At 44.8% G+C, this 15,902-nt stretch overlaps 1 pseudogene; it reads right to left on the bottom strand.

The window, feature by feature from the left end:
- Positions 1-5,979: 5,979 nt before the first annotated feature.
- Positions 5,980-6,368, bottom strand: LOC149995646 (small ribosomal subunit protein eS25 pseudogene; annotated as a pseudogene).
- Between the last annotated feature and the right edge of the window lie 9,534 nt (positions 6,369-15,902).

Raw genomic sequence — 15,902 nt, 5'->3', positions numbered from 1 at the left:
AGCTGCATCCTCCGCTCCCGACGGAGTGTGTGTCACTTAGTGGGAATTCAATGGATGTTTCTAGAAAGAGAATAAAGGAGCAAGTAGATGGGTTGTATTTGTGCAAATCTGGCTAATGATGGATATAGGGGTATCCAATCCAGTTCCTGTTTATTTCCTGTGAAATGGTAAGGTTAGTCTTCAAAACACAGTTTCGTTATCAAGCAGAGAACTCGTGTGTTTGTTTTGTAAGATCCTGCAGCACCATGGCCCCTCACGTCCCCAGGGGCACACCCTCTATACATTTTTTTATTAACTGCTCCCCAGCAAGACCGCCTTGACCCCTGAGTACTTTTGCAAATGTCTGAGGAGGGCAGAGTCCCAGAAGTGGATTTGCTTGGTCAAAGGGCAAAAAGAACTTGCTGGAAAGATTAAAGCAATTTATAGCCTCACCCATTCCCCTGGAAAAGCGTCCATTTTCTACAAAACTGCTCATCTGTATTCAACCTTGCCAGTTTGGTTTTTATATTAACTCTTTTTCAAAAAAAAGATTTTCTTTAGTTCCAGGGAGAGGGCAAGGGGGGAGAGAGGGAAAGAAACATCCATGTGTGGCTGCCTCTTGCACACCCTCAACTGGGGACCCGGCCCACAACCCAGGCCTGTGCCCTGACGGGGAATCAAACTGGCGACCCTTTGGTTCACAGGCCGGTGCTCAGTCCACTGAGCCACAGCAGCCAGGGCTCAGCTCTTTTTTTTAAGTACCAAGAAGTTGGGACATTTTTTGTGTGTTTTTTTAACATTTCCATTTTGTTCTTCTATCCATATATTTTGAAGTTCACTCCCTCACCAAGTTTTTAATTCATTTCTTTAAAAAACAACAAACATATAGAAGATATTGTTTCTGTGATTCTTATTGGGTTGCAAGAGGCTTTATCTATTTTGTCACTTTACTCTGGTTACATTTTTTTCCTTTTCTACCTACTTTTTCTGCACTTGTGGAGTCAGATTAATTCATCTTTTTCTTTTTATGGCTGTAAGCTCTAGACTTGTGTTACTGAGCCCTTCTCCATCCCAACGATAAGAATACCCGCCCAAGCCCTGACCAGTATGGCTCAATGGGTTAGGCATCATCCGGCAAAGTGAAAGGTCACTGGTTCGATTCCCAGTCAGACCACATACCTGGGTTACAGGTTCAGTCCCCACTTGGGGCATGTATGAGAAGTAACCAATTGATGTTTCTCACATCAATGTTTCTCTCCCTCTCTTTCTCCCTCCCTTTCTATCCTCTCTAAAAATAAATAAAAAACAATACGTACCCAAGCGTTTGGGTGGTGAACAGGAAATCGATGGCCACAGCTCTCTCCCTGCCTAATGCTGCCCTGCTTCCTCCTGCTCAGGTGGATTCTAGGGCTTTTCACATCGAACCAACTGCCCTCCGACCGGGAAAGGAAACTCAGTGCTAGGACACGCGTTAAATGAATAAAGATGCCCAAATCCCAATTTTGAGTTGAATGGAATTCATTCACTCACTCATTAATTCCTATTCTAGAAATGTTTGACAATCCTACTATGTGCCATGCATTCTGCTAGCCAGTGAGGACACGAGGGATTTTCACTTTTTCCCTCCCTCCCTCCCTCCCTGCCTCCCTTCCTTCCTTCCTATTTTTCCAGCATCCTCTATGCCCACCTATCATGACCCTAGTCATGCACTGATCCTTCCATACATTTTTGCCGAATGAATGTAAAAACATCTTCTTGAAAGAAATAAGTGTCTCTCTCAGCTCAACCCTGACAGCGAAAAGCCTGCCTTTTCCGTTTTTTTTTCCCACTTTTTCATGTGTCACCAGACCCCAGCACTCGATCTATATTGCTGAATAAATAACTAAGTCAATGAACAGGTAGAAGAAACCCTAATGCCGATGTCACTGGAGCTTGAAAGATGTGTGTTTTTATTACCAGGCCAGGGAGGCCCGAGCGACCAATTTTGTGACCTTTTGCAAAGTTCTCACTTAAGGACCCAGCCTTCCCTTCCCCCACTGCCCTTTTCCTTCAAGAGCAATTACTTGTTTCAAAGAAGGAGGCAAGCTCAGGCTGTTGCCATAGAAACAGCAGCTTGAGCAAGGAAGGAGGGGGCTGGGGATGGCTCCACCAAGACTGGAATTTTCAAGGCCCTTATATCAGTGTGAGTACGGCGTTCAGACGCCAGGTGAGCACACCTGAGGCGCAGAATACGAGCTTGTGGGAAAGAATGAATGATCGGGCCCCTCCTGCTCCGCATCCCTGTCTACAGGTGTCGAGGAAAATTATTCTCTCCTCCGTGGGGAGGAAATGTGTGTCCATATTTGTTTGCAGCCAGTGTACCTTGTCAATTAGATTGTGATAGGAACTTGAGAAACTAACACTTTGAGGTCAACTCATAGGGGAAGATGCTCTAGGAGCAGCAGAGGGGAGGCTGGCTGGAGGTGGGTGTTCTTCCAAGGCCGCTCGCTGTCCTGACATCTGTCTGTATAGATACACACAACTATTCTTTCTTTTAAATTCTTTAAAAAAAATTTTTTTTGAAAGAGAGAGAAAGACATCGATTTGTTGTTCTACTTCTGTTTGCATTCTTTGGTTGATTCTTCTTTTTCATCCTCACCTGAGTATGTGTTTGATTTACGAGAGAGAGAGAGAGAGAGAATCGTGGAAAGAGAAACTTTGATTGGTTGCCTCCTGTACGTGCCCCGACTAGACATGGAACCCGCAGCCTGGGTATGTGCCCTGACTAGGGATTGAACCCACGACCTGTTGGTGTATGGGACAGCGCTCCAACCGACTGAGCCACCCTGTCAGGGCCATTGGTTGATTCTTGTATATGTGCTGACCAGAGATGGAACCCGAAACCTTGTCCTATTGGGGCAACGTTCTAACCAACTGAGCTACTCAACCCAGGGCCCTGGTTTCTTCTTTCTTTCTTAAAATTCATCTTTCTATGAGAGTTGACATACAATGTTATGTTAGTTTCAGGTTACAACATAGTGGTTCAACAATTATATACCTTAGAAAGTGATCACACACACACCCCAAGTCTGGTACCCAATGGGCACCATACATGGTAACTTATTCTCTCCTCTGCTGCATCGCACTTCTCTGGAGGAATGTACCACAATTTATTTATCCTTCTCCTATCAATAGACATTGTTTCTTCCATGGCCTTCAGTTTTTTAATGTTATTAAATTTACTGGGTGACATTGGTTGGAAAGATGATATAGGTTTCAAGTGTACGTTCTACACTACGTCATCTGTACATGGTATTGTGTGTTCACTGTCCCAAATCAAGTCGTCATAGATTTGATCAACAGACATTTAAGTTGGTTCCTGTCCCCCCCAGCACACAGATGGCACTGAATGAAAATCGCAGTGAATAATCATCACAACCACATTTTGTACTTGAGTCCCTGCGGGAACAGAGGGTTGTCTCCGCTACCTGGGACATATACCCAGGAGCGAAAGTCGACATTTTGGGCCAGTTACTCCTTTTCTGGGGGGAAGAGGCTGTTCCAGGCAGTGTGAGATTTTTTTTTTGCATTTTTTTCCCAATCACAGTTGACATTCACTGCTGTATTAGTTTCAGGTGAACAGCATGGTGGTTAGACGTCTGTCCATGTAGGTTGTTGAGCAGCGCCCCTGGTCTCTACCTACCAGATGCCACAGCATTCGCTTCCCCAAGTTATGATCATCGGAAGTCTCTCTCTAAGCACACTGTTCTGTATCCCCGTGGATGGGGGAGGCAAGAAATCATCAGCCACCGAGAACCGCAGAAGCCAGAGAATGCGCATCTTCCTTCAGTGTTTCTAGACACGGACAAATTACTCTTCTGTAACTTCCTTTCCATCTGTTCTCCCGCAGGACCCCAGCTGTGTTTGTTCTGCCAGAACAGACCTGTTGATGTGCTGTTTCCCCGTTTTGTTGAAACGCCAGTTCCCAGATGGGACATTGCCCCAAACTGAAGGCTAAAGAATGGATCGCCCTCTCCCGCGCTTTCACACTCGTCTGCCTTTAGGGAACCCATTTCCCGACGCTGACCTGGACCCCCTCCACATATGCAGTTTTTCCCCTTTTCCTCCGTGGATGGTGGAAAAGGGCATCTTGTTTTCCTTTGTATAGCAAGTTTGTCAGCCTACACGTGGAATAGCTTTTCAGATTGCTCTACCATTTGCATTTTCTCTTTTATTAATGAGCTCCTTCCCGATCGTGGGTCACTCTGCGTTCATTCTACCACCTTTGTCTTTTGGACACGTTGGCACTCCTTGTGCATTAATCACACAATTTTTGACTACGGTGCAATTATTTTCGGTGGCGTTATGTTTCCCCCCGTTACTCGTATTTTCAATATACACGGAGCCAGATGTATCCATCTCTCCTCCCTGTGCTGTGTGTTACCAGGTGTGTCAGTGAGGTGTTTCAGGGCCAGGACTATCCCAGTAACCATTATTGTTTTTCTTTGTGGTGGGCAGACAGGGTGGGGCTCTGCTGAGGCACAACATGAATAGAAAAGAGGGCCCAGGGGCCTGCATCGTGGGCCGGTGTATGCAGTGGAAATGACTACGTAGAAACTCAGCCACACATAAGCAGGGTTTGTGACTGAGCACCCTGACTTGGACAGACCTTGCATCCCCATGAATTCTACTTCCACGGTAAATCTACGCCCACCAGTTCTTTCTGGGGAATTAATGAGGCCCAGAGATGGAGCTGAGTGGAGGCTGGGCGTTCTGTTTCTTCTCTGAAGAGCGGAATGTTAGAAAAACATTTTCCATTCACAAGCTATTTCCTCTTTCCTAGGGGGTTTCTGCCCAGCTAAGTGGAACCCGTTATACTTTCAAATCCTCCCCTTTCTCAGGGAGGGGGGCTGCCAACGTGGGCCACTGATGCAGAAATGATGTATATCCCAGGATTGGTCAGAGTTCTACCACAGAAGTGAAACCTGTAGTGTGTGGACAGAACTGTGTCACCCCCAAATCTGTAGGTTGGGGTCTGAACCCCCAGGACCTCAGAATGTGACTGTATTTGGAGACAGAGCCTTGAAAGAGATAGTAGAGGTAAAATGAGTTCATGCAGGTGGGACCTCGTCCAATAGGACTGGTGTCCTTATAAGAGAAAATCTGGACACATATATGCACAGAGGGCCGACCATGTGAGGACACAGGGAGGAGACGGCCATCTGCAAGCCAAGCAAAGAGGCCTCAGGAGAAACCAGCCCTGCCAACACCTTGTTCTCAGACATCTAGAACTGTGAGAAAATACATTTCTGTCATTCAAGGCACCCAGCCTGTGGCTAACAATTTATTATGGCTGCCTGAGCAAACTAATACAAGTAGGATATCTATATATAAAAGTACATCTATCTATCTATATGATGCACATATATACAATGTTTGTTTTTGTTCGTTTGTTTTGTTTTTTGTTTTGTCTTAAAAGAAGACACATTTATTCCCTACAATTCTGAAGGTCAGAAATCCAATAGAGGCCTCACTGGGCAAAAATCAAGGTGTCGGCAAGGTTACGTTTCTTCTGGAGGCTTGTGGGAGTTCCTGGGATTTGGGGGTGTCTAGGTGATGTCGTTCAACAGGATGCAATTTTTTTTTTTAAGGAACCCATTTTTTAAAAGTCCTCACCTAGTGATATGTTTATTGATTTTAGAAAGAGAGGAAGGGAGAGAGAGAGAGAGGGAGAGAAATACCAATTGGTTGCCTCCTGTATGTGCCCTGACTGAGGATGGAGCCTCCTGGTGTATGAAATGATGTTCCAACCAACTGAGCCACACTGGTCAGGGCACTGTGTGTGTGTTTTAAAATATATTATTATAGAAAGAGTTGTTCCTCTCTCTTTTTTTATTTATTTGTTTTAGGGAGAGAGAGAGGGAGAAACACCCGTGTGTTTTGCCACTCATTGGTTGCTTTCTTTTCTTTTCTTTTTTTTTTTTTATTTAATAGAGTTTTATTTTTTCAAAATGTACAGCTTGTGGGACCTGTTATTCATGCATCTTCACCAACAGCCGGGGCGTCCCCACCTTTGGTGTTTCTGGTGTAAATTACTTGAGCTCTGTGCTTTTAAACTAGTTCAATAAGTCCTTTACTAAGGAGCTCCTGCAGGGCTGTCCTGGCCAAGGAACCGCGGATCTTCAGTCGCTCAGAGACAACAGCCAGGGTTATAAGCTTGTAGTTGGGAACTTCCTTACACAGTTTGTCGTATGCTGCTTTGTCAAACAAGACTAGGTTATTGAGTTTGTCCCGAACTTTGCCTTTGGATCACTTCTTCTTTTTGGCCTTGCCCCCAGATTTGTTCACTGGGTCTTTAACTCTCTTGGCTGACTTTCCAGCATCTTCTTCTTGTCATCCTTGGGCGGCATAGCGAAAGTTCTGGAGCAGCTGCTACCACCTTTTCCTGAGAAGATGTCGGACGAAAAGTCATTGGTTGCTTTCTGTATGAGCCCCGACCAGGGATCCACTAGTAACCTTGACGTATTAGGACGACGCTCTAACCAGCTGAGCTGCCCCCACCAGGGCTGCATCGTGTGTTTTGATTTGCCTTTGAATCGAACTCATTACAGAAATTCAGTTCCATCACGTCTTCAGGAAGAGGCTGGCATCGTGGCTGAACATCAGAGAACCAGAAACTAAGGAAAGGGAAGGAATCCCACTCCTTCCCCGCCCCAAACAGCCACTGCCCCCAAATGACCCCTGACAGGACCAGGGCACATAACCTGAAGATGACAAGCAGAATGAAATCTTCTCTTGGTTTGGAAATTGAGGTCTCCAGACATGGGCCAGGCTTGTGCTATTTTGGAGAAAACCATTCCTCCCCAAGTTCAGCCTGCGGCCTCTCCAGCACCCGGATTCCCATCAGGCATTCCGTGGGGAGGCAGTGAACCGAGGGGGCCGTTGAACTGAGGGCTTTCTGGCAGTTGACGTTGGGGACGTGGGTACCTAAGAAATGTCATTCCCTTCTGACCCGCTTTTCAATTAGGTTTGGCCCAAATTCCCCTGGAGCATGGGAGCCAGAGCTTCCCTGTCCACCTAGAGGGCCCATCTGAGTGGGCTGGGCGGGCAGTGTCTGGGCTGGGGGTGGGGGGCAACAATGTCCTTTTCTCTCCCATCGCAAGGCAGCACAGGTAAATCTTTTTATAATCTTGGGGTGGCCGAGGCACTGCAAACAATACTACAAACATCAAAACGCATAAACAAAAATGGTAATTCATGTGACACCGTAACAGCCGGGCATTTACACCAGGAGTGTGTGTGTGTGGGGGGTAAACCAGACAGAAGTGAGAACTGGGGGAAATGGTTGCATTGTGCATGGCAGTCCGGGGAATTCTTGGCTAAGTCACTATGTGTGACTACCAGTCCAGGAGAAAAAGCGGGTCATCCACACGGAAAAACATGCGTGCATTGGAACACAAACAAGAAAGTCAGATGCAAAGAAGGCTAAAGACGGTCCCTCTCTGGGTCATGCAGAAAGGGTACAGCAGAACCCAAAGGAAATCCCTGGCTGCTGTGGCTCAGTGGATTGAGCGTCAGCCTGCGAGCCAAGTGTCACTGGTTCGATTCCCAGTCAGGGCACATGACCAGGTTGCACGTCAGGTCCCCAGTTGGGGGCGCGAGTGAGAGGCAACCAAACACTGATGCTTCTCTCCCTCTCTTTCTCCTTTCCCCTCTCTCTGAAAATAAACAAACAAACAAATAAATAAATTATTTTTTTTTTAAATCCAAAGGAGAGGTCATTTCATTGTTATCCAACTGTCAAGCACGGAAAGAAAAAAGGACGTGATGATTTGGGGTGCACAAATGCCTTGGAAAAGTCTTGAAATGGTGATAGAAAGGTTGGAGGTTGAGGGCAGCTTTATTCATAACAGTCCAGACACCACCCCGATGTCCATCAACTTATAAACAGCTAATAAAATGCGGTCTGTCCGTACAAAGGAATATTACTCGGCCATGAAGAGGAATTAAGTACTGAAACAAGTTACAACCTGGATGAACCTGAAAACATTAAGCTACATGAAAGAAACTGTTCAAAAAATAGTCATGTAATGGGCAGAACATGGTGGCAGCGGGACTGCTCGCCCAGATTTTTGTCGTATGCAAATGAGCTGTATGCAAATTAACCTGGTCCCAGCCTCTCCCATAGGAAATGAAAATGGACTTTGCTCGGCCCCAGAAGAAATGGGGAGGGAACTAACATGACATGTTGACTGGCCTGGTGGGGGAAAATCGGGGAGATGTAAGTAACCTGCTGAATGTGTCGATGGGTAAACTCACCCTCACCGAAATGTATGTTTGGCAAAGTGTGGAGCCGGCGCCTGCAGCCCTATAGGCAGATTTCTACAGGCCCTTGGGGGTGATTGGGAGTCTCTATTTCTTCTTTCTTTCTTCTTATTCTCTTTTTTTCTGCTTCCTTTCCGTGCTCCTACGGGCCCTCGAGATGGTCCGGGAGTTTCTTCGTTTTTCCGACCCCCATTTCCCCCTAGTTCCTCAATAAAGCTGGTGTAACAATTCTAGGCTGTTCTCTGGGTAGTTTCTCTGACAGGAATGAGGATGCAAAGTACAGCACAGGAAATATAATCAATAACACTGTAGTAACGAAGTATGGTGCCAGGTGAGTACAAGGCTTATCATGAGGATCACTAAGTAAATTACATAAATATCTGTCCTCTGAGGTACACCTGAAACTAACAGAAAATAATATTGAATGTCAACTCTAATTGAAAAATAGTTTTTAAAGAAAAATTAGTTATTTTTAGAGAGAGGGGGAGGGAGGAAGAGAAACACTGATATGTGAGAGAAATATTGATCAGTTGCCTCTCGTGTGCCCCCAACTGGGGACCTGGCCTACAAGCCAGGCCTGTGCCCTGACTGGGAATCGAACCCACGACCTTTCAGTTCTCAGGCTGATGCTCAATCCACTGAGCCACACCAGCCAGGGAGAAAAGTATTTTTAAAAAAGAATCACGTTTAGCATTGCCAAAAAAAAAGAAATCAGATATTATGTGATTCAGAATAGGAAAATCTATAGAGACAAAATGTAGATTAGTATGTACCTAGGGTGAGGAGAGTTAGGAGGAAATGGGAGAGACTGCTAATAGGCATGGAATTTCCTGCTGGGGTAATGAAAATGTTCTTAAAATTGATTATGGTAATGGTTGCACAACTCTGAATGTCCTGAAAAAAAAAAATAAATTCTGCACGTAAATGGGTGAATTGTATGGTATGTTATTGATAGCTCAATAAACTTTTTCCCCCCAATTTTTTATTGTTGTTCTATGACGGTTGTCCCATTTTGCCCCCATTGCTCTCCCCTGCCCTGCCCACCTCCCCCATCTCCCAGTCAACCCCCACCCTCTTGTCCACATCCATGGGTCACTTACATTAGTTTCTTGACTAGACCTTTCCCCCCCTCAATAAACTTTTTATTAAAAAATAAAGCAGGGGGCCCTGGCTGGGTAGCTGAGTTGGTTAGGGCACTGCTTCGGTGTGCTAACATTTGTCATTTGAGCCCCAGTCAGGGCACGTACAAGAAGCAACCAATGAATGCGTGAATAAGTGGAACAACAAGTCAAGGTGGTTTTTTGTTTGTTTGTTTTTTGTTTTCTCTTTCTCTCTCAAATCAGTCAATAAATAATTAAAAAATAAAACAGTGAATTCTTATTTACTCAGTGTTGCTCTGAGCGTGTTACAGAATTTTAGGCCACGGCCCTAGGTTCGCACGATGCATCGCAATGTCCCATATTCACACACAGTTGCTCTGCACGCGGGACTCCTGACAGACCCTCGTGACGGGACCCAGAAAAAGCAGCGGGGAAAGGAGCCGGGTGAGGGATGGCGGTCAGGCCCACCGTCTGCAAAACAGACCGCCAGTGTTGAATATTTTTCATGGTTCGGAAATAGAGGTCTTTGGAACACTGGCAGGGCTGTGCTCTTTCCGAGAAAGCCAGTCCCTTCCTGAGCTGGATGGCAACGTATATATGTTGCTTGGCCTCCAGTCCAGCCTTTCACTTATTAATCAGCGAGACGTTCCAGGGTGGGTTGTTGGACTGAGGTTTTATCTGGCAGCGGGGCCAGATGTTGACATTCAGACTGCTTTTCAAGGCCTGAGCGTCTCCAGTCAGAAAGGTTTCTGCCATCTGAACCGCCTCTGTTTATTTAGGTTGGGCCCAAATCCTTCCTGTCGCCACCAAGGCCGTCTTGAAGGAGCCTAGAGCAACGTTGTAGGGTTACAGTGTGAGCCACGTGCATAATTTTAAGTTTTCTAATGGCCACGACTACGCACTATCTTATTCTCTTTTTTGCCATTAAAAGAGATAGGTTGCCCTAGCCGGGTATCTCAGTTAGTCATCCCGACAGGCCACCATTTTGGGTTTGATCCCCAGTCAGGGCACATACGGGAGTCAACCAATGAATGCATAAATAAGTGGAACAACAAATAGATGTCTCTCTCTCTCTCTCTCTCAAATCAGTAAATAAAATAAAATAAAATTTAGAAAGGGAGGGGAGCCCTGGCCGGTATGGCTCAGTTGGTTGGAGCAACTTCCCACACACCAAAAGGTTGCAGGTTTGGTCCCTGGTCCGGGCACACATCTAGTTTGTGGGTTCAATCCCCAACTGGAGCATGTACAGGAGGCAACCAATCAATGTTCCTTTCTCTCTCTCTCCCTCTCCCTCTCTTAACTCTCTCGCTAAGATCAATAACCATATCCTCAGGTGAGGATTAAAAAAAAAAATCAAAAGATTCAGGTCCCCACCATGATGTGCAAGCAGCTGGTTCCTCAGAGTTTCAGCACAGGCAGTGCTGGGGAGGGGCCGCCTCTAAGATTCATTTGCGTGATGTTCTTACTCTTTCCCATACGGCCTTTAGGAAAATGCAGATGACTTCTTTGAATATATGAGCCTTCGTGTGTACTCAAAGGCATGGAAATGCAATTCTTCTTCTTGACACAGCCATGATTTAATGCGTTGAGTGATTTGGCTTAACCGAGCATATCCAAAACCAGATGGCTGAGTGTACACATGCAGCACCAGTTTGAGGCCAAGACCCAAGACAGGCACCCAGTCCATCAGAAAACGAGGAAAGCCAGAGTTTCACTGCCCCCTCGCTCCCCCCCCAAAAAAAAACTAAAGTTAAGAAAGAATATGCAAGAATACAGTCTAGAAAGTTTTCATATGTTTGTGATTTGGAAACCCATGTCTTCAGAACAGAGGGCAATGTTGAATTGTTTCCCAAAAAGTTGACTGCTTCCTGCAAGGGAGGCAAGGTCCTTATTGTCTGGTTTCCAGCCAGCTGAGCACTAAGCTCAGGAACCATGGTGAGTCTTTGAACTGAAATATAATCTGATGATTGGCCCAGGAAGCAACACGCAAACTATTTCTTTTCCAGGACCAGACGTTTCCAATTAGACATGTGTCTTCCAACTGAATTCAGATCTGGCCAGAGCCTCTCCTATAACATTGAGAAGAGTTTCTGGGTGCAAGGAATGGAGGGCAGTGTCCACAGCAAGAAGAGAGCTCTTTTCTGAGCCCCACACAGTATCATACAGGAAAAGATTTTTTGCAGCTATGGGTGGGAGATGCCTTATTCGAGGCAGTCCAAACATCAACAGACACAGAATGAAAAACTTAAACCTGAGGACAGAAACACTACATGTGGGAGGACAGGAGAACCCCTACCACGAGGTTTAATAACCAGCTGGGTGAGACCATCGCATTTGATAGAATCAGAAGGAATTCTGATGCTAGTACCGTTAGAGAGCTCACAGGTCAAGATGGAAGAGGTGAACATCGACATAGAAGAGGAGGGAAGAGGCCTGAACTGACAGTTGGTGAAAGAGAAAATGCAAGTTCCAGACAGTGAAAAGGCGCTCTGGTGTCCTTGCGAGGCAACCTGAAGGTTCGTCAACAATGAGCAGATAAACACTACATGGTCTGTCATAGAGTGGAATATTATTCAGCCTTAAACAAGGAAGGAAATTCTGACACCTGAACCTGGGAGACGTTATATTAAGGGAGCGGGGAATGGGGAGCTGTTTAATGGGGACAGAGGGTCAGTTTTACAGGAAAAGAGTTCTGGGGGAGAATGGTGGCGATGGTTGTACAACACTGTGATTGTCCTTCATGGCTCTGAACTGTACACTTAAAAATGGCTAAGATGGCAAATTACACGCTATGCGTATTCTACCCCAATTAAAAAAAAATGACCTAGATGTCAAAGCCAACAGGAAGTGACATTGCTCTGACAAAGATGGATGAAGAAGTGACACCCAGAACTGGCCAGAGAGAGGGGAATGGACACCTTCAGCCGGGGCCGGTGAGGACACCGGTGGGCACAGACTTTCTGGAAGCATTTTAGCGACAGTCTCAAAGAATCAAGTGCACAGAAATGGCCTTTGTTCCAGGGACTCCGTCCAGGTGGGACTCAGGGAGGCCTGCCTGGCTACATGGGGAACATTAGGACATGGTGAGTAAGCAAGGTGCTAGAAGCTGTGGCGTAGAGGGCACACAAGGCAGTGAGGTAGCGTTTTGTGGTCAGGAGAGGTGACTCCTTTTATTTATTTATTTTTAAAAAGATCTTATTTATTTCTTAGGGAGAGAGAGAAACATCAATTGGTTGCCTCAATTGTAAACGCCTGGATGGGATATTAAACCCGCAACATAAGTATGTACTCTCACAAGGGGATCAAACCCACAAGCTTTTGACGTAGGGGACAATGTCCCAACCAGCTGAGCCACCTGACCAGGGCTCCAGGAACCACTTAAAAAACAAAACACAGTAATAAAGTCAGTGAAAGAAATCGATACAAACATTTTAAATGAGGTATTCAAATATATGTCTACATGGGTACTAACTCCTGGAAGTCTAGCATGTATTTTGCAATGACACATTTCCATTGAGACCAGCCACATTTCAGGTGCTCAGTGGCCGCCTGTGGTCAGCAGTTACGGTGTCAGACAGCCCAGGTCTACACTGTGCAGGGATGTTTTTGAGCTGACATGCATTCATCTTTAGAGCCCAGAAAATTCCAGACTGTGACTCTTTCTCCATTTCCACATCCTGGCTCACCTGCCCATGCAGGATACAATTTCCAAGGCAACAGCCAAAGCCGGCCCCTGCAGGGACAGTGTGACAGCTCTTGGGGCTGAACACAGCAAAGCTAGAAAAACAACCAGCCCTGGCTTGTGGGGCTCAATGGATTGACTGCCGGCCTGTGAACTGAAAGGTCACCAGTTTGATTCCCAGTCAGGGCACATGCCTGGGTTGTGGGCCAGGTCCCCAGTTATGGGCGTGTGAGAGGCAACTAATTGATGTTTCTCTTCCTCTCTTTCTCCCTCCCTTCCCCTCTCTCTAAAAATAAAATAAATAAAATATTAAAAAACAAAACACAACAAGGCTTGGGGCTGGGCAGGTTGGGGAAGGGTCCAGTGAACTGGACAAAGCCCCCATACAAGGCCACAAAGCGGTGAAGCCAGGCAGCTATAATAGCATAATCAATAAAATATACTTTAAAAAAACATGTAATTTGCAGTTCACTAAAGAATATGCAAGGAGGTCAGCCTTGCTTCTTTTCAGTGAAATCTGTTTTTTGGTCAGGATCAGGAGCTTTTATTGTGACCTGTTGTGATGAGCTATTGTCCATTCAACAATGTTGAAAAACTGGTTAGGGATTTCCCCCCCTAACAGCGTGATGTCAATAATACTGACAAAGAATCCGTGCCATTACGTTGTGGCAATACATAGTCCTTTATGAGACCCAGTTAGTCTTTTTTGAACACGTTTGCATATCAATGTTTTACTTAAAAGTGATTTCAACTTACATCAGGGCGGGTGTTCAAACTGGGTGTTCCAGCGTGAGGAAGACTTCACAGAGCCCGGAACGCTGTGTCCGCTCAGATGCCTGTTATTCAAAGAGGAACGCACTAGATCAGACAGGAAGGAATGTTTACTCTTCAAACAACAAAAGTGTAACGGTAGTGATTATTATACTCATCACGTGCACTGGGGGAGAAAAAGTCCAAGTGAAAAAACAAACTTGCCTTATTAAAAACAAAACGGTATATTAAAAATTAATTAAAGGGGTGGGGAAAATGTTAACAAATCAAATGCTCTTACCCAGATGCTAAATCCAACTCCCAGTTTAAGATTCTACATTGAATGTGTCCGGGGCTGAGTGACAGATTTTTTGAGGAACTTCTCTGCCTGTTGAAAACCATCTTTTGGAGACATTTTCCAAGAAAGTATAACAGGCCCTTGCTGAGTACCTCAGTTGGTTAGAGCATCATCCCCATACACCAACGTTTTAGGTTCCATTCCTGGTCAGGGAACGTAGAAGAATCAGCTAATTAATGCATAAATAATGAAACAACAAATCCATCTCTCTCTCTCTCTCTCTCTCCCCCTCTCCCAAAAATCAGTTAAAAATTAAAAAGTAAAACAAATTCTGAGTTCACCCACTGGGAACAACATTCTTGTTCAGTATATGCATGACACTGGCAGCCATTTTAGAACATTGTTTAAAAACAAAAAACAGCAACTTTACAAACTTTGATTACTCTGCAGGATTGTACCCTGGGCCACTCCTTCCCTTGGTAGAGAAAGAGCTGTATCTCCAGGGTCCGAGGTCATTGATTTTCTTCATGTACTGTAACAGTTAGGTATTTTTCTCCTCAGACTCATCTCGTTTTTTTTGTTTTTGTTTTTTAATTTTAAATTGTGGTGAAAGGATTAAATTGTACAAATGGGTAGTTACAGAATAGTCACAGAGATGCAGATTATAGCCCAGGAAACATGGTTAATAATATTGCAATAACTATGTATGGGGTCAGATGAATACTTGAAGCAGTGAGGGGACCCAGAAAAACTGAACTTAATCTGGAGGGTGGACCCCTTGTAGTACAAGTTTTCCCCTCTAGGGGAGTGTTCTGGGAGCCCAACTGTATCAGAGTGCCAGCTGGCGTTGTTGTGAGAGGCTGTGTTTGACATCCGTGATTATTTTTTAAAGGACTCTTTCAATGAGTTTGTTCATTTCCTGGTGGGTGATTTATGAGCGCACCTGCCCACATTGTGCTGAGTGTTCATCAGTTGTAGACCAAAAATGGCATGACCCTGGTGCCCCACTCTCCCTATTCACCTGAAAAAGGCCTCAAAGGGAAACGTTTTGCCGATGTGGAAAAGGTGAAACAAAAAACAGCAAAAGCACTAAAAAGCATCAAAATTCATGAGTTCAAAAACCGTTTTGAGCAATGGACAAAAACGTCTCATAGGTGTATTGCTTCAAACGGAGAGTGCTTTGAAGGGGACTAAAGTTCAAACATATAAGAATAAGTACATATTTTTTAATAAATACATTCCAGGGATTTGGGGTCCCCCTTCGTACATAATTGTCTAACCACCAAGCTGTTTATCTGAAACCAATACAGAATAATATTGAGTGTCCACTGGAATTAAAAAACTAAAAAATATAAAATAAAAGAAAAACATTTTAAATTGTAAAATACATATAACATAAAATTTACCATCCCAAACATTTTTTTTGCGCACCGTCCAGGAGTGTTAAGTTTGTTCACAGTGTTGTGTGACCAACCTCCAAAATTTGTCATCTTGCGAAACGAAAACTCTGACCCATTAAACAATGACCTCCACCCCCATCAGCTGCTATCCTGCCTTCTGTCTCTATGAATTTGAGAACTCTGGGTACCTTCTAACCATATTTATCTTTTGGTTCAACCACCCCAGAGCCAAGGGTACATTATTGGACTTATTCTCTCTTTTAAAAAAAATTATGTTACAAAATTATTTTCATAAGTGGAGGTAATGGATTAGTATGTAGCCAAAACAAAACCACACAAGAGAAAGCAGATTATAGAGGTGAATCTAGGAGTTTGTTAATAAAATATTT

The sequence above is a fragment of the Furipterus horrens genome, unplaced genomic scaffold (genome assembly GCF_987537825.1).
Source record: "Furipterus horrens unplaced genomic scaffold, mFurHor1.1.pri manual_scaffold_13, whole genome shotgun sequence".
Classification (NCBI taxonomy): domain Eukaryota; kingdom Metazoa; phylum Chordata; class Mammalia; order Chiroptera; family Furipteridae; genus Furipterus; species Furipterus horrens.
This window is presented reverse-complemented; position numbering and strand designations above follow the sequence as displayed.